Genomic DNA, 18,519 nt, shown 5'->3' with positions numbered 1-18,519 from the left:
GATTATAAAGTAATTATAAAGATGACCACCTTCAATTAGCTACAGTGTAAATTGAGATGGGCCAGGTATTAGGACAACCCCAAAGTTTCCAAACACAGGTCTGTTTCATACTCTCACTTGACTGTGATACTTTGGATGTTGAAAGTCCCCCAAAGGCCCACGTGTTAAAAGCTTGGTCACAGGCTGGGGGAGGGGGATGGTTCCGGTTGGTGGTGGTCTAACCTGTAAGAAGTGGAGCCTCGTGGGAAGCCTTTAGGTCATGGGAGGCATGCCCTCATAAGAGGACTGTAGATCACAATCCCTTCTTCTTCCTTTCTCTCTCTCTAGCTCTTTCACTTCCTGCCTTTAGGTGAGTGGTTTTATTCCACTGCACATGGCTGCCACAGGTCTAAAAGCAGTGGTTCTGCCTGATCACATTCTAGAACATCTGAAACTGTGAGCCAACATAAACCTTTTTTCTTTGTAAGTTAATTCTCCCAGGTATTTTGTTATAGTGACAGAAAGCTGACTAATACAATATCTGTCTTAGGTTGTTAGGGGGCGTCCAACATGCTGTCACAGTTACTCAAAGACCCAGCCACTGATGGAGCATCTCCTAGCTTGCATGTTGCTGTTTGAGCTGTAATGAAATCATTTTGACCAGAAGTGAACTGTATTTATTTGTTCACAACTCATGTGTTTGAACAATCCACCTGACCCCACCTAATGTCAAGGGAGGCTGGAAATGCAATTCAGTCACAGATAGAAAAGGGGTAAATACAGAAATATTTGCCAAACAGCACCAATGGCTTCCATAGGATGTTAGGGTCAAATGAAACAACTTATATAAAACTGCTTTTCCTCATAAAAGGCAGAGAGAGTTACTGGTGATTACTGGTGTGCCCTGGAGTCATGGTGCTTGCACCTATCACACTTCTTTGGGAATTCATGAACAATGATGGAAAGAAGCCTTTGGGCCTTGTCAGAGAGAATATCATGTCTAATCCTGATCCCTTTAAAAAAACGTCAGGATGATTTCCTGTCCAGTTAAATTTTTGACGCCCCCCACCCCCCCCAGTCATGTAGGATTCTCAGCACACAGAGATTGGTTAGGGGGTTCCTCCCGGAGCAAGAGGGCGAATGTTCCATCCTCCTGCTATGCTTAGACTTACTCTAATTCTTAAATGATGAATAATATTCTTTGAATCATTTTCCTGACCAAAAACATTGCAGGCTTATGTGGTTTAGAGAGTTGAAACTTAGTGGTTGAGGACCAGGTAGAGGAGGTGATTTCTGGGGGTCAGTGGGCAGTGACAGAATGCGCCTACTCATTGCCATCGCTTAGTGGAGCCAGTGGTAGAGGTCAGCTGGAATCTTACGGTGATGTAGCCATCCTTCCTTTGGGGCAGAAGTTGTAAGATTCTGGGACACAAACCAAATGGAATTCACAAGTTCATGTACTAATTGTGCACAGTGCTCATGAGAGTAGCAAGTGTGGTTTAGAGATGTAGCTCAGTGGTACAGCACTTGCTTAGCATGCATGAGGACCTGGGTTCAATCCCCAGCACTGCAAGCACAATGCACAATGAAATTATTTTTAGTTATGTTATCATTGTAGAATTGAAGCATTACAAGTCATTTTGCCACTAAATGAAAGCCTAATCCAGCCTCCTTTATAAGAGACAGTAAACAGACTGGAAGATCTAATTCTTATCTTGGTTCTCTGAACCACTGAGTGGTATCTTCCTCGGGTTGAAAGACAGAGATGAAAAGAAATCCCTGATAACTCAGCTCCTCCAGATGTTTATGACTGGTGTATCTGGAGGTGTAAAGGGAATATCCCTCTTTCAAGTATCTTGTAGGAGTATGTGTGTGGAGGTAGGGTGAGATTTTTAGAAATGGTGCTGGGTGTTCTGTAGAGAAGGGTCATTTGGGGCTGTTATCTTGGCCCCTCTGCATATTACCTCCAGGATGATTGATGTATCCTCTCCTGTGGCCAGGAGTGCAGCTAGTCAGACAGTTCATATAGACGTGGGGACGTGGGAACCAGTTCTGATTTCCTTATCTACACACCAAGAGATCTGCTATCTTCAGGAGTCCAGAAGTGAAGTAACTTAGAGAAGTGCTTGGGAAGACCCATACCTACAATACTGCCCTTGAGCAACCCAGGTTAGAGTGGCTTGTTTATTAACTCTGTGTTTCCCAGCACTGGTAATATGGATCATGTTGCTTTTGAATGGCATCTAGAATACAAATTGGTCACATTCCTTATTGTCTTCTGCATATTCTAAGACACCAAAAGTAAATTTAAGTGATTTTTTTGATGCTAAAGGTACATCAAGTCACCTCACACATATGTCAAAAAGCCAATAACTTAATAGAAAGATAGGATGCCTTCACACTTAGCCCAACATAAATTTTTTTTAAAAAATCTCATTTAAAAATTTGTAATATTACTGAGCACTTGCTGTGTTTCAAAGCGTTTTAAATATATTATTTTATCCTCATAAATTCCCTTGAAAGTGAGCACTATTTGTTATTCTTCTTTCCAAAGAAGAGTCTCAAAGATATCGAGCAACTTCACTCAGGTCTCACGGGTGATGATCTTTGTCCCTACCATTTTTCTTTAAATGTATCTATCACTAAATAACATATTACTTAGTCGTCTTTAAAATTTTGTTTTAAAATCATCGGGTTTAACTGTACTAGATAACGCCAAGTGTTTTCCGGAGGGTTTTATCAGCAGATCCTCTCACCATTAGTGCTTGAGAATTTCTGTTGCTTCTGCATCAGTTGTTAATATTGTCAGATTTCTCAATTTTTCCCAAATTGTAAAATTTCCTAAGTTGTAAATTGATAGCCTATTGCTATTTTAATTTGCTTTTTCTTAATTATCAAAGTAGTTGAGAAATTTTCACCCAAACATTTCTTTGCTACTGCTGTTTTGTTTTCTGTTAAGAGCTTACAGTTTCTTTATTTAATTTTCTTTGAGGTTGTATATATTTTCCTTTTAGAAATGTAGAAATAATGGATACGTTAGAGATAAAAGATCCACTGTTGTTTATATGTACTGCAAAGTATCTTCTTCAATTTCTTATGTTGCCTTTTTCCTTTTTTATCATCTTCCATTTTTAATTTTAATTAATTATTTTCTTAAGGCATGATCTCACTAGGATGCCCAGGCTAACATTGAACTTCTGGGCTCAAGGAATCCTCCTGCTTCAGCCTTGCAAGCAGGTGGGATTAAGGGTGCATAGAGCCATGCCCATTCTTTTTTAAGTTTTTAAATAAAAATTATACAATGAATAATTAGTTAAACAGAGACTAAACAATTTTGGAAAGGAGAACTTAACACTACTTGACTGTAAGACTTAATATAAAGTTTCAATAAATAATTTAGTGAAGTATTTAGTATTCTGACAGAAATATCAACAAAGACTTGAGAAATAGATTCACACAGATAAAAATCAATAGATTTTCAGCAGAGATACCAAGATGAGTCAATGAAGAAGGGATAGCCTTTTAAACAAAATGCTGGGCAATTGGACTTTTGTATGCAAAAACACAAATAAATAAATCTGACCCTTACCTCACACCACATAAAATATTTTAACTTAAAGTGAATCATATGCCTACATATCATAGCTAAAAATTTAAACTTCTAGAAGAAAACATTGAGAAAGAGGAAAAGAATTTTTGTGATAATGGGTGAGTTAAATTTCTTGGACAGAGAAGTACCAAAAAATACAAAACAAAACAAAAAAAAAAACCCATGAAAACCTACTTTTCGAAAGACAATTGTAAAAGAAATTTTTAAAAAGCTACAACTTGGGCAGAATTGTGTGCAGAATGCGTATCTGATAAAGAATTTGTACCAGACTATCTAAAGCTATAATAATTCAGCAATAAGGAGATTTATGACTGCATTAACAAGGGGGAGATAAGAAACAGCTCACTGTGGCAAAGCAGCGTATGAGAAGAGCCTCAGAATGATTCCTGTAGGGAAATGCACATTGAAACCAGGATGAGTTAACACTTCACACGCATGGCCATGGCTAAAATGAAAACGATCGCTCTTATCAAGTGTTGGCAAGGATGTGGGTTAATCAACCTTTGTGCTGGTGGGAATGAAAAACTGTGCAGCAACCTTGAAGAACTATTTGGAAATTTCTGTGAGGTTGCCATATGACCCAGTAATCCCCCTCCTGAGTATTTACCTACAGGCAAAGAAAACACACCTATCCTAAGAGCTGCGTACAAAGGTCTGTTGCAGCCTTAATCACAGTAGGCTCAAACTGGAAACAATGCAAATGTCCTTCAAATGATAAACTGAGCTCAAAGATTGTGATACAGTCATGTGATGAAATGCCACTGAGCAGTGAGAATGACCTACTGGTATTTGTAACAACGTGGATAAATGTCAAAGCATTATACTAAGTGGCAAAGAAGCCAAACACAGCAACTACATACTGTATACTTCCACAATTCCATTTATCTGATATTCTGTTAAAGATTATAGAAAAAAAATTCAGATCGATGAAGGCAGTAACTGGTGACTTGTGAAGGGGATTTAACTGCCAAGGAGCTCAAGAAAACATTTTGGGGTGAAGGAAATGGTTTTTTTGTTTTTGTTTGGTAATATTAGGGTTTGAACTCAGAGCTTCATGCTTGCTAGGCAAGCACTCTACTACTTGAGTCACTCCACCAGCCCTATTTTGTGCTGGGTTTTTTGAACCTTGATCCTCCTGATCTCTGCCTCCTGAGTGGCTAGGATTACAGCCATGAGCCACGGCGTCTGGCTGAGGGAAATATTTTATGTCTTGATTGTGGTTGTGGTTGTAGACTGCAAATGTCAACTCGTTAAATTGTACAATTAAGAACAATTTTGATTTCAGCCTAGCATGTGTAAGGCCTTGGGTTTGATCCCTAGCACAGAAAAAAAATTAATTGTATTCTATGTAAATAATACTTTATGCATATTATGTGAAAATTCAGCAAAACTGACTTGTTTTTAGAGTAAAATAGTTCTACTAGCCTTTTTCTTTTTGACAAAATATCTCAAAACAGATCTCATAAGTGCCCATCTATTCCCCTTGTAAAAGTGTGTGTGTGGGGGGGGATGGAGAGGTGGGTGGGGGCGCGGATAATTCCCTTCCAATCCTTTAGCCAAATCTCATAGCATCTCCAAATCACTCCATCACTTTACACTATCTCGAGATCACATCATCATACGCTTTTCCAGCTGACCCCCTCTATGGGAGCTGAGAACTGAAGTCTCTTTCAACCCCAACTCCCTTCCTCCCATAAAACACACATCCTTCCTGCCCCACCTACCCCACCCCTACTTCTCCAAGACCATCGTACACGAACTTGGATAAGTCAATATTCAATACTTACGAGTACATAACTGAACTGGAGTGTTTTCTCCCAGTGGAACTGGTAAAACGTTCCTGGTGTCAGAGCATTTGAGGACTAGAAACCTAACCACAGTGCTATGGTAGGACGGAGATTGTTCCTTCAGGGCAACTGCTCTTAATTCTCCTCCTTACTCCCCTCTCCAGGTTGAAGTCTCTGGTTTTCTCTGATTTTTCTTTTATTTTTGTTCTTGAATGTTTCCCTTCCTTTCTCCTATGTCTCACAGACATTGTTGTTATAACTCTTGCTATTGTACCAAGAAAACAGTTCTATTTTAGTGAGAATGGGGCTCAGCGCATCTGACCCATCTACGGCAAGGATGCCAGCCTCAGTTTCCCACCCTTCCCTGCCATTTTGTTTTAACGGTTTCTTGTGAAATAGTCTAATGAACCATTATCCAGTTTTAACAATTAATATTCTTATTTCATCTGCTTGTACTTCTTATTTTTTGAGCATTTTATCATTTTATTTCATTGACATTTTATCATTTCCTTCATAAAAACATGACCATGAATCAATGTACCCATAATACAATAGCAATACCATTGTCACATCTTAATAGCAAATACCCAGCCTGAAGAAACATTTGTTTTTCACACACTGTTTCCTGGATCTATTTACTGAGTCTCTTATCTTTTCCCAATAATTTTTATATCTATGCTTTGAGATATTTTTGATTTTCTAGTCCATTCACTTAGATATGAACAGTGAAGTAAGCAACTAAAATTTTCAGTTTGCCAATTATGATTTTAAGCAACAGGGTTCTGAAGTTTGAAACTACTTTTTTTGTTTTTAATTTCTGGTGCCCAAATATCACCTTCAATAACTCTGTTTTCCTGGCCTGAATTCTGATGGTTTAATCACATCCTCTTTCTGACTGCTCAGGCTCCTTAGGTGAGTAGTTATTTTCTCTCTGGGACACAAGTCTAGTTGATGGAGTATCTTTAATGGCTAAAAATCCCACAGGCTGTGAAAGCAAAGGCGTCTTAATTAGTGTTTGTTGAATCAGTAATGAACCTGCAAGCAGGAGTGTGTGCATCTGCTTCTCTTACTGTTGTCCTCTAAACAGACTGAGACAGTAATAAAATTTTCACCTCAACAGCTCTTCTGACTTTTATTTCTAAAAGCAATCCTTCCCAGGAAGAAACGGTCTCTCTAGGATGTATTTTTAGCTACTGGCAGTTGTACCAAGCTTCATCTTCAAAACACCTGGGGGTCAGAGGAATATTTGTCCCATATGGCAATTAAACTTTTATTTCTGTTCAGCTCAGGCATCTTTTCTTAGAAAAATAAGTAAGTCCAAAGAGTCATTTATATGTGTGTGCAATTGAATGGACTTCTCAGGTTTCCAGAAGCCTCTTCATGGGTCCCAGCAGACAGTGCAGCTTTGAAAAGGGAAGGAAAGATGACAAGGGGTCCCAGTCCTTTGAGCAAAAGCCTCTTGCATGTGACTGGGAAACAGAAAGAGCTTGGCTCAGATTTCTTACCAACTGGGTGTCACTCAGGTGAGCCACTCAAGTTGTAAGACAGGCATCACCATACCCACCTCGAAGGAGTGTTTTGAAGATCATTACAGACATGGAAAATTAGTACATCATATTAGCATTATCATCTTAAGTTTCAGTATAGAACTTCAAACACCATGTAAATAGATATATTTTTCAATTTACCTCTTGGTCTCAACACTCTTCTGGATTTTTGTTGTCAACAGTATTTTTCCAACAATTCACAGAGCATCCCTGAAAGAATTAATTTAGTATTAGAAAATGGGTTATTTTATATTTAAAAATTCATTTAGATGTGAATGTCTTTCCCTTAAATTGGTCTCAGCAGAGAGCCCACCTTCAGCTCAATGAATTCACCCTGAGGGGGACGAGGCAGAGTGGGATTTATCATGACTAATGGAATAATTAATGGGATGTGTTTAAGGCTGAGAATGGTCTGATGGAGAATACCCTTGATTCAAATGATTGCGAATCAGATCGATGTTTCTCCAGAGCAGTGCTTGTGAGGGAAGCTTGTAGTTTTCCTCCCACATTGTCAACCTTGAACCATGAGGAGAAGTAAAGGTGGGCATGGGGAGGAGTGAGAGGAAACGATTAAAGTCCATTTAAAACTTGAGGCTGGCAGAGTGGCTCAAGTGGTAGAGTATTCACCTAGTAAGCACTAAGTCCCTGAGTTCAAACCCCAGTACCACCCAAAAGAAAAAATATCTATGTGCTGGGGCTGGGGTGTAGCTGCATACACAAGAGCCTTCAGTTCCATCCCCAGCACTGCACAAAAAAAGGTGGTTGTGGGCAAGGGATGAAGAAAGTTAATTGACACTGATTTTTCTCTTTAAGACAATACTGAGACTTTTCTACCCAGAATGGTGGGCAAGACAGGAATGGACATGAGGCCAATCTTTCAACATGACTCATTCTTCCTCTGTCTTCCTACTGCTCAGCTCTGAGTGGACAAAACAGGGCACATGATCTTAGGGTGTTAAGGCTTTAGAAAGGGAGAATCTGGGGAATTTGTTCAAGAGAGAAACAATGATAGATACTAAGAATTATTTATAGTTTTGGCAGGTGTGATAATGGTGATATGGTTATAAGTTTTTTAATATAATTACATTAACAAAAGCCTAGAGATGTTGAGATCATCAGAAGCAAATTGCCGACTATAGCTATTTACTGTAGATAGATGCAAACACATTGTGTTCAGAATCCTGGACTTTCAGTTAATATTTGTTTTTTTTTTTTTTTTTTTTTTGATGGTACTGGGTTTGAACTCAAGGCTCCATCCACACTTGCTAAGCAGGTATTCTACTGCTAGAGTTGTTCTACCAGCCCAGTTTTTGTGTTGAGTATTTTTGAGATAGGCTCTCGGGAACTATTTGCCTAGGGGTGGCTTCAAACCTCCATCCTCCTGATCTTTGCCTCCTGAGCAGCTAGGATTACAAGAGTGAGCTACTGTACCCGGCAATATTAGTTTCATTAGCATTATTATGATTAGTTAGATTAGTTAGATTTAGACTTTGTGCAGCATTATGGTGTGTAATGATCAAATTTATAAGAGATATGTGGAGAGATAAAAATGTCATCATGATTTTGATTTGCTTTAAAAATATGATATAAACTTAAATTGTAAAAGTCATTTTGTGCAAAAGGTATGATTAGAGGAGACTTAGCAACCTATTAGGAAAAGAAGATTAATTAGAAAAACAAGCATGTTACATTTTAGCAAATGGGAAAAAAAAACAATGAAGTGACTTGTATAATTCAAAATATATGTGGTTTTCTCTCCAGGATCAAGTGCCTTTGGCAGAGCCCTCTTGGCTATGCTGATACCCAATTAAATGCAGAAAATATTTGATTGGATGGAGAAACCCACTTGCTCATGGTCTGCCTGCTGGTCTAGAAGATTCTGTTGCTATGCAGAATCGTCCACAGGACCATTAAGGGGAATCTTTGTGGTTGTCTGCAGTTTGGTTTGCTAAATGAGGTGTTTACTTCATTATAAATTTGCAGTGCTTCTGTCATCCTTCCTTCTTTCTTTCCCCCACTGACGCTGTGGCACATGTTCATTGCTCAGAATGCTTTTCACAAATCATCTGCCAGGTGCAGGACATGCCAAAACTTACTCATTCAACAAACATTTTAAAATACTGACTATGCACAAGCAAAAGCACCCTGTGCTTGGCTGATACTCTGTGGGTGCCTTCTGGAAATTCTTACTAATTTTTTTTTTAACAAGAATGCTCTGTATTTTCATTTAGCCCCAGGCTCTACAAATTATGAAGCCATTCTTGGGTGGCAAAACAAACAAATAAATTTCTGACCTTATATAGGTTATTTCTAGGATTAGATTTGGACATTGGCCCTGGGGCACATAACATCCTGTGGGAGAAGATTCAGATGTAAGTCAGTCCAACAGAGAGCGGGGAGAAGGGAGTGGAGGAGCAGGGGTTCCCTTAAACCAGGAATAGGTGTGTGCTAGAAGGAGTCAGAGTAGGTGGGAGAAGAGCAGGAGCTTCTGGAAAAGGCTGTTTCTCCAGGAGGAGGGCATGGAGGGCCAGTGGGAAGGGTTCCTGTGTGTATATGGTAAAGCCAAGCTAGGTCTGATGGATACAATATGGCCAGAGACAGAGGCCTGAGAGGGGCTGGTCCTGGAGGAAATTACCCACTGTCATATAGAATTGGAACCTCATCTTCATGACTGGATCCCAACCCTTGGCTGCTCCTCAAAATCACTTGAGATGTCAATTAACTGGAGCTAATAATTCTGTGCCATAAGCATATATCAAAAACATCAGATTCTATCCCATAAATGTACACAATTACTATTTGTCAATTAAATAAAAAATTTTAAACATTATTATTAATATAAAAAAATCACTTGGGGGAAACTAACTTTATTCTAAGTCTCCATTTCCAGTTAAATCAGAATTTCAGGGACATAAATTCTGTTGAAAGCAATCCAAGTGATCTGATGTTGAGCTGGAGTTTAAAATGCCAGATTTATGCAGTGGAAAGTGAGGGAATTAAACTAAGGAACTGAACAGAGCATCTGTGGTCATGGCTACATTTGAGAACGCCCTAACAGAGTTGGAGGATGCATTGGAGAGGCATAAGAAGGACCTGAGTTAGGATGAGGCTTCTCAGTTATGCACTGTGACTCACATAGGGACGGTGTTGAAAGGCTGTACCCGCTTAAGTGCCAGCAGGGCCTCTCCAGTGATGCTCAGGCAGCTGGTCCGCTGCCACACAGTAAGGAGGAGTCAGGACAGTTCAAACAGTCCAGGCCAGAGACAACCAGACCTGGATAACAGGCAGTGCGCATAGAATGGTAACATCTATAGAAAGTCCCGATTTCTTGCTAGTGTGGCCCAATGCAAGTTGGAAAAAGACACTTTTTTTCCTTACCTATAGGCACACTTGCCTAGAAGTGATCAAAGCTGAGTATTGTGTAGCCAAGTTATGGAAACAGCCAAGATGCCCCACCACTGACGAATGGATTAAGAAAATGTGGTATCTATACACAATGGAATTTTATGCAGCCATGAAGAAGAACGAAATGTTATCATTCGCTGGTAAATGGATGGAATTGGAGAACATCATTCTGAGTGAGGTAAGCCTGGCCCAAAAGACCAAAAATCGTATGTTCTCTCTCATATGTGGACTTTAGATCAAGGGCAAACACAACAATGGGATTAGACTATGAGCACATGATAAAAGCAAGAGCACACAAGGGAGGGGTGAGGATAGGTAAGACACCTAAAAAACTAGCTAGCATTTGTTGCCCTTAATGCAGAGAAACTAAAGCAGATACCTTAAAAGCAACTGAGGTCAATAGGAAAAGGGGACCAGGAACTAGAGAAAAGGTTAGATCAAAAAGAATTAACCTAGAAGGTAACACACATGCACAGGAAATCAATGTGAGTCAACTCCCTGTATAGCTATCCTTATCTCAACTAGCAAAAACCCTTGTTCCTTCCTATTATTGCGTATACTCTCTCTTCAACAAAATTAGAGATAAGGGCAAAATAGTTTCTACTGGGTATTGAGGGGGTGGGGAGGAGAGGGAGGGGGCGGAGTGGGTGGTAAGGGAGGAGGTGGGGGCAGGGGGGGAGAAAGGACCCAAGCATTGTATGCACATATGAATAATAAAAAAAAAAGAATTGAGAAAAAAAAAAAGCTGAGTATTGTGTTTCAGTGGTCACTAATTCTGGTCAGCCCAAGCTGATAAGGTCAGTGCACTTGGAGTGACCTCCAGGCACCTGACCTATATGTGTACTCACTGATAATAAACAGTGGGCCTTATTTTTAAACAACCATTCACAGACTTACTGGCTCACTTTATCGAATCCAGACTGCTGACTTTTAATCCTTAAAGGAAAATAATCATTACGTATGCTTATTCTCCCTTTCTGAACTTTTTCCTCTCAGGAAACTACTTTTTAAAAAGCTCTTCTAGTCCTTGGTTTAGTTTATGATAATAGTATTTCACTCAGTGGACAAGGATTACAGGAGAAAGAACACCTCATTGGAAGAACGTGAGGGTATGAGCAGATGGATAAGGAAATGACTTTGGGTTGGGTATGTTAGAAACCTTGTTGCTCTTTTGCACAGCTTCAGTAAGCACACGTACAGGTGCTGATCTAGACATGCAGATCTGGACACGCAAAAGTAAGTCTGGGAGCAGAAACAAGTTTGGAAATGTTGGGGTGGATGCAGTAGTTGTGAGTAAGCTGACCAGAAAGAATGAGGTGGAAAGAGGCCACAGAGAGGACCATGGGTGGTGCCAGCTTCTCAGGGATGGGCCAAAGATGAGGAGCCAGCAAAGGATGCAGGGGTAACAGGTCTGGGATGCCTGGTCCCCTGTACTCTCTTGTCACCCATAGCTCTTCCTCCTCCCTTGTAGAGGAGCCTGTCAAGTGCTGCCACATACAATTCATCCCTGGAGAATGCACACGCTCCTTGGATGCCCAGGTGGGAAGATCAGGTCAAACCTGAGACAAAAGGCAAAATTTAACCTCTACCTGTTTAGGGTTTATTTATTTATTTTGACTGAACTTGAGAGTTAAATTTTTTTTTCTTTTTCTTTTATTATTCATATGTGCATACAAGGCTTGGGTCATTTCTCCCCCCTGCCCCCACCCCCTCCCTTACCACCCACTCCACCCCCTCCCTCTCCCCCCACCCCCTCAATACCCAGCAGAAACTATTTTGCCCTTATTTCTAATTTTGTTGTAGAGAGAGTATGAGCAATAACAGGAAGGAACAAGGGTTTTTGCTGGTTGAGATAAGGATAGCTATACAGGGAGTTGACTCACATTGATTTCCTGTGCGTGGGTGTTACCTTCTAGGTTAATTCTTTTTGATCTAACCTTTTCTCTAGTACCTGTTCCCCTTTTCCTATTGGCCTCAGTTGCTTTTAAGGTATCTGCTTTAGTTTCTCTGCATTAAGGGCAACAAATGCTAGCTAATTTTTTAGGTGTCTTACCTATCCTCACCCCTCCCTTGTGTGCTCTTGCTTTTATCATGTGCTCATAGTCTAATCCCATTGTTGTGTTTGCCCTTGATCTAATGTCCACATATGAGGGAGAACATACGATTTTTGGTCTTTTGGGCCAGGCTAACCTCACTCAGAATGATGTTCTCCAATTCCATCCATTTACCAGCGAATGATAACATTTCGTTCTTCTTCATGGCTGCATAAAATTCCATTGTGTATAGATACCACATTTTCTTAATCCATTCGTCAGGGGCATCTTGGCTGTTTCCATAACTTGGCTATTGTGAATAGTGCTGCAATAAACATGGGTGTGCAGGTGCCTTGAGAGTTAAATTGATGGAAGACATTTCAACAGGAGAAAAATTTACCAGAAAACTTTTTGTTATACTGGGATTTGAATTCAGGAATTTGTGCTTCTTAGGCAAGAGCTCTACCACTTGAGCAACACCCAAGTCTTTTTGTTTGTATTTTGTTTTTGAGATAGGGTCTTGCTAACTTTGAGCCTGGCCTTGAACTTACAGTCCTCCTGCCTTGCCTCCCAAGTAGCTAGGATTCTAGGTGTGTACTGCCATGCCTGGCTACAAATGTATTCGATACAAGTTTTATGTAGTATGGAAGCCTTCATAAGGAAAGGTGCAATTAGACTTGAACACTTTTTAGTTCTCTATTCTACATCTGTGGACTGAACCAACTGCTGATCAAAAATAGTGGGGAAAACTGCATCTGTACTGAGCATGTATGGAACATTTGACTTGTTATTCTCAAACAATGCAATCTAGCCGTCATTTACATAGCATTTGCGTATTTTGGATATCATATGCAATCTAGAGATCATCTAAAGTACACGGAAGGATGTGTATAGGTTATATGCAAATACTACACTATTTTACATAATGGATTTGAGCACCCATGAGTTTTGATATCCATCGGGGTCCTGGAACCAATCCCCACAGGTACCAAGGGTATCTTGGTACAATAGGTACCAACTACATACTAGATTAGAAAAAGAATAGTGAGTTCTAAAAATGTGACAAAGCAAAGCAGCCTGGGCTAGGATAGTTACTGGGGTGGATAGTTACTGGGGTGGAAAAGTGGTCAGGAGGATTGGGAATTAATCTAACAAGGTCTTTTTTTGCTTATTTCCCTCACTTCTCACTTCCTTTCCTTGAGGATAAGAATGATGCTTTCCTTCTGGTATAGAGGAAATTTCTGCTCTTACTTTTAAGAAACAGAAGACAGTTCAGAGTGATCTTGAATCTACTGTTTCCAAAATAGTCAATATGCTAGGGCAGTATGTTTTTAACTTCTGCACCCTGGATTTGGAACCACACTGCCCCTCAGCATCATATGCTGAGAGTCTAATTTGTCTCCTTCTCTTGAATTTTATTTTTCTGTCAGAGACTTAATGGCCTCTTTTCTTATTTAGCTCTGTTTCCCAACTCTCAATTCCCCAAATTCTGGATGTCCCTGAAAATTGTGAAAAATGTCTATTCCCTTGTAAATTAGTGGAGGCAAGGATATAATTCCACATGTCAGATGCATTAAAATTTTAAGTTCAATTCTTTCAAGATCCCCACTTATAATAAAACCACCAAAGACCTAAGTTTCCTGCTGAAATGGCAAGGGAAGGAGGAAATGGCCATGGAAAAGCAGTCCCCTTTCAGATAACTATGATTTTGTGAGCAGCTGGGGCAACAGAGGAAAGGAAGAGAATGCGATAAAAGACTGACTACAGCAATGGTCATCAGACTTCCCCATAATCATTCAATAAGGGAACAATATGGCAGGTGTGGAGATCAGGCTGAACCCTAACTCCAAAGTTAACTCCATATTGTATAGAACCTTTCAGATTGCGTCTTGCCTCAAGTGACTTCATTTTATAACAGCAGCTTGCTCCTTCTTGAGAGCAAATGACTCTACATTGTGCAAGTAAACAACCACCATCTGTCCAGCACAAACCATGAGGCAGGCTGATAAGCAACTTATTTATGCAAATGAAAGATTATTCAAAAGCATATAAATAAACAGCCCATGAGTTTATCCAACACACTAAATCAAGGAATAATTCACCCCCCTCACCTGGATCCTATAAAAAAGAGGGGCATCCAACACTGAGACAGTGTGGCACACACCAACCCATCATTTCATTAAATCATCAGGTGCATGTGTCACAGGCCAGGTGAAACATCAATAGCTCTGTGACTGGGTTCTTTATGTTAATATCTTAGTTAACCAATGCAGTGATTCTATTTGCAGCTCCCTGCTCTTGACTTCGGCAAGGCCTCTGAATATTGCAGCCCCTTTAACTCTTTCTTAGCTTTCTGGTACCAACATATCATTGTGAAGTTTAATGTGTGATTTGAGAGTTAATTTTAGTAATTAAGATTGGAATAAAAGAAACTGTGCCCATTAGTTCACGACTACCAAGTGAAATCAGTAGTACATGGCAAATTAATGCCGATGAAATTGACATAGCTTGTGAATTTGTTAGTCAATAAATTCTGACATTGTGGAAAGACACAAGTGTGTCCATCTATGTTTCTGACATAACTCACTCATAATAGGAGGAAAAAGCAAATAAAAACAACAATAATAATTAGGAACCCCCACACATCAGCAGCAGCAAAATTCCATCTGCAGCATGTTTTCTAGATTAACGAGGGTAGGTGAGCTTTTGAGCTTCTGATGGAAGCAGCTTGATGTTTTCTGTGCTGTTCACAGCAGTTGTACTAGGGTATGGGGGGATTAGCAGATGGAAGAATGATTCAGGAAAATCTTCCAAGACTCCAGTTCCTGGGACAGGGGTTTGAGGCTGAGAATCTTTTCATCCTTTAGATTTTATAAAGGAAGAAATAGTTGGAGTCAGGTAATATGGGGTAGGATTAGTACTCACTCTTCATTGCCTTACAGTGAGATTGTATGTTTTTGTTTGGTGTGTGTGTGTTTTTATTGTTTTATTATTCATATGTGCATACAAGGCTTGGGTCATTTCTCCCCCCTGCCCCCACCCCCTCCCTTACCACCCACTCCACCCCCTCCCTCTCCTCCCCACCCCCTCAATACCCAGCAGAAACTATTTTGCCCTTATTTCTAATTTTGTTGTAGAGAGAGTATAAGCCATAATAGGAAGGAACAAGGAGTTTTGCTGGTTGAGATAAGGATAGCTATACAGGGCATTGACTCACATTAGTTTCCTGTGCATGTGTGTTACCTTCTAGGTTAATTCTTTTTGATCTAACCTTTTCTCTAGAGAGATTGTATGTTAATGAAACTCTCAAGATTCCTTGCTCTTGGTGCCTGCATTTTTCTCAGTGTATTAGATAATTCTGAGCATCTCATGCTTATCCAAAATTCTGATAGGTAGACATTGGTATCATTGATCAGTAAAAAGGAAAAGTAAATGATGAATGAGTACAATTTTCCTGGGAAAGAAACCCTTGTGAATGCAGTTCAGTGGGGGTAGTGGTGGCAAAACATTTCGTTGGGGACAGACTAGAAAATTTGGTATGCATTTTAACAGATATGAACCTCCAAAAAGCAACAAACTCTTCATGCTAATGACGTTTGCTATCCAACCAATACCATTTTGAGACCTTTACATGCAGCCATCTCATTTCAAGGATGTTACCTTAGGAAACACTGAGGAAGGTAAGGGGATAGAAATGAGATTTCTCATGTTTTAGTTTTTGAAAAAATGTAGACAAAGGGCAATGGCACTGTACAAGCCTTCACATATCACACTGGGAATGGGGAGGGCGATTGGTGGCTAAGAAAACAAAATGCCCATTCATAGGTATGTGAGGTAAGGTAACATGCCTTCCCTTATCCTTTGTTATTTAAGCTACATAGCAAACTGATTAGTTTATGTCTCTATATTTTCTATCCCCTGGATGTTTGGTTATATAATTTGTGCTTATACGAAGAGATCACTTTATGAATTTTGTGTCAGTACTTGTCTTGGAGTTAATAAAATAAACCTCCCTTAGCAACAGCTGCAGACTTCTATTACTAGCAGAATGTGGTCAGGGTGTGGAGTTTCTGTCAGGTAATATTTGTCTTTCATGTTAGGAGAAAATGTTTTAAAATTGAAATAGATAATAAACGTGAATAGCCATGAGTACTGATTTGTAGTAAAATGCTAACCATACATTAGGTTAAAATAGTTAAACACTGAATTGAAATCTAATTCAAAATGTAAATAAATTTAACTATAGGAAAGTATTTTACAAAAGAGGCACTGGGGAAAATACCTGGGAAAGGAATTTTTGGAGTGAGTTTAGGGTCTATTTTGTTGCATTCACAGGGGGAATAGGGTTAGGTATCCACCTTGCTCCTGTGGTATATTTTTTGCTCTATTGTGATTTGAGCCCAGGACTCAACTCTACCATTGCTCTGTAGATTGGGCTGCTACTTCTCTTTCCTTACTTAACTCTCTGTTTATAAGGAAGGAGTGGTCTGTTTTCAGGCCGGTTGACAGTCCTCTTATAATGAGGCTTGGACATTGTGTCTCTTTAGAGGATTATAGCTTGCTCAGGGTTTTAGACACTGTAAGACTCAGGACTTGGAGAAAATTTAGAGACGAGTCATTAATTAAGGAAGACAAATGAATTGGAAATATTTAACCTCAAGATGATTGAACTCCTGATGTGATAAATAGTTGTTCATATTTGAAGACAGCAGCAATTTCCATAGGCAGGTGTGAGAGTTAGGAAGACTTTCCAAACAAATATAATAGAAACAAAACAAGGAATTGATACATGGGGTATATCATATATCATGTGGGAGATTACAGTCCTTTGAAATATAAAGAGCAGATAATCTGACCAATAAAAGGAGGATTTATCCTCTCAGTTGATGACAGCATTAGCGTTTACCCATGACAGTCACTAGCCATTTTAGTAAATACCCACACATGTAGGTGATTCCAGGCAGAAAGGGTGCCTTTGGAAAACTGAAGTGTTTACAGTTGGTTAGGTGATCCTCAAGGAGGAAGAAGTGTTTGTTTTCATTATCACACCTTTTAGAGGGAGGTAGCCAATGGGACTCCTCAGATACACTCCTCCGCTTTTGGCAAATGTGTTACATTATTTTTTAAGAATGGTAGTTAGACAAGAGTCTGCCTACTGAAGGCATTTCTTACTGATCTGTCTGTGTGTATGAAGTCAGATACAATGTGAGAAACAGGAGCTCGCTGACATTTCTGTGTAAGAAGGAAACACATAGAGTTTGTAGGTCACAACTGTGAGAAGTGCTGGCCAGGTACTAAGACAGGTAAATGTCTTAGCTGTTACCTCTGAAGGATGGGAAATTTAATGCCCCAAAAGATTCCAGTTTGGATTAGAGATTATTTTGAGTGTAAAGGTGTTTGAAAAATAGTATGAGAAAGGCATTCTGGCTCCCCCCACACAGAGTTTTTTTCCCTGAAAGCAGGATATGAGAGCTGTGTTTAGATGATGTCCTCCCCACCCCAGGAAAACAGAACATTCTTATCACCAGAGAGGGAGAACTGAGCATGAAGGAACCTGTACAACCAGCCTTGTTAAACAAACACCTATCTTCCTGTCACTTCTCCACAGCTAACTGCTCAGCTCTTGTCATGATTTCACAATTTTTTGTTCAAACTACTATATAAGCATTTAGGTTTTGCCACTTTTTTCATTCTTCATTTTCCTATGGGGGCTCCCTATGTACAAGTCAAACTCTGTGTGCTTTTCTCCTATTAATCTGTCTTGTGTCAATTTAATTTGCAGGCCTAGCCGGAGACCCTGAGGAAGTGGAGGTGAATTTTTCCTCCCTTGCATCTCCATTGTGGATTCTACACAGCCCTCCATTTGAATGAAGAATTGTTCAGTTGAGAGGATGTAAACCTTGACTTAATTATAGTGAAAAAACAGACACTAGACTAAGAATGGTATTTTTGTATTCTTAACAATAAACGCTAGCCTGGTGACAGCTGTGACAGAAAGATGCTTCAAGTGGCCTCAAGAGGGAGATTCTTCCATCAGATTCCCAAAGATATTCATTATCAGAGTCTAAGAAAATGGTGTAAATAACCTTGCCTCCAACAAGTGTGAGTGTATGCTGTCATCCTGATTTTTACCTGTGGAAGGCCAGTCATTGGGTCTA

This window comes from Castor canadensis, chromosome 14, assembly GCF_047511655.1.
Source record: "Castor canadensis chromosome 14, mCasCan1.hap1v2, whole genome shotgun sequence".
Taxonomy (NCBI): domain Eukaryota; kingdom Metazoa; phylum Chordata; class Mammalia; order Rodentia; family Castoridae; genus Castor; species Castor canadensis.
The sequence above is the reverse complement of the archived record's forward strand: the minus strand, read 5'-3'. Positions refer to the sequence as shown.